The sequence below is a fragment of the Nannospalax galili genome, unplaced genomic scaffold (genome assembly GCF_000622305.1).
Source record: "Nannospalax galili isolate Female #2095 unplaced genomic scaffold, S.galili_v1.0 scaffold580, whole genome shotgun sequence".
In the NCBI taxonomy this organism is placed as follows: domain Eukaryota; kingdom Metazoa; phylum Chordata; class Mammalia; order Rodentia; family Spalacidae; genus Nannospalax; species Nannospalax galili.
The window spans coordinates 473,942-475,590 of record NW_008345762.1 but is presented as its reverse complement, the minus strand read 5'-3'; positions in this window follow the sequence as shown (position 1 = coordinate 475,590).

Sequence of the window (1,649 nt, the reverse complement as noted above, 5' to 3'; positions counted from 1 at the left end):
AATCATGAATTTCTTTTTAAAAAAATTTTATTATTTATATTTTATGTGTATGAGTGTATTGCCTGCACATGTGTAAGTGTACCCATGTCCTGCAATGTCCTTGGAGGTTAGAAGGTGTTGGATTCCTCTGGAACTGGAATTATGGATGGTTGTTAGCCACCATGTGGGTGCTGGGAATTGAACCCAGGTCCTCTGCAAATGCAACCAGCACTCTTAACCACTGAGCCATCTCTCCAGTAAATCCATGAAAAATTAGAAACATGTAAAGCCACCATTTGTCTTTATTGTTCTATGCTTCCTTAGGGAACTTCATTATTTCTATCTTTAAACTACTTTAGGTGTCCCTCAGCTTTGGAAATAAAATATTACTCTGAGTTTCTATCTTGCTTATTATTTTAACTTTTTTCTCTTTTTCTCTTTCTTTCTTTCTTTCTTTCTTTCTTTCTTTCTTTCTTTCTTTCTTTCTTTCTTTCTTTCTTTCTTTCTTTTTTTGTCTTTTTGAGACAGTCTCCCTGCAGCCCCAGCTGGCCTGGTATTTGCTATGTAGACCAAGATGGTCTGTATCTCACAGAGATCTGCCTGCCTTTACCTCCCAAGTGGTGGGACAAAAGGTGTTTGCCACCATGCCTGGCTAACTTTTTTCTTAAAGTTGGATTTTTCCTTAATCTATCATTGACACACACTGGACTATGTACCTTGGTAAATGTTGACATACAGCCGTGATGTGATCAATATAACTAAAACAGTAAACACATTGTGTGCTGAAACAGACCTTGTGACCTTGTGTAATCTGTCTTTTGTCATTATGCATCAGTTTGTATTTTATAGAATTTTCTATAAGTAAGATCCACCATTGATGTTCTTTTTCTCTGGCTTCTTTCACTCATGAACCTCACCCATGGACTGTGCATACTGACTGCTATGTATTTAGTTTTATTATGTAGGCAGACCACAGTTTATTTAGTGATGAGCATTTGGCTTGTTTCTGGTTTTTTTTTTTTTTTTTTTTTTGGAGGAACCCCAGTTTTTTTTTGGTGTTGGTTTTTGGTTTTTTTTGGTTTTTTTTTTTTTTTTTTTTTTTTTTTTCTTCTTTTGAGATAGGATCTCACTATGTGGCCCCAGCTGGCCTGGGACTTGCTGTGTAGATCATCCCAGGCTAGCCTCCATCTCAGAAAGATCAGCCTGCCTCTGCCTCCCAAGTGCTGGGATTAAAGGTGAGCCACCACGCCCTGCTGTTACTAGTTTTTTGAGGATTATACATAAAGCTGCTATAAGCATTCATGTAGTCCCTTTGTAGATACATGTTTATGGTTCTCTCAGGTAAATAGCTAAGAACAGAATTGCTGTGACTCTTAAAATTTATTAATAAGAAAGCAGTTCAACCGGAATGAGGCTGGGTGTGGTAACACTAGCCTTTAACCCAGCATTCAGGAGAGGCAGAACGTGGCTGATATCTCTAATTTCAGGGACAGGCTGGTGTATGTAGTGAGTTCTAGTCCAGCTAGGGCTTTATAATGAGACTCCTAAAAAGAAAAAAGAGAAAAAGAAAAGTAAAGAAGGGACTGGAGAGACAGCTCAGCAGTTAAGAGCACTGGCTGCTCTTACAGAAGACCTGGGTTCGATTCCCACATGGGAAGCTAACAACTATT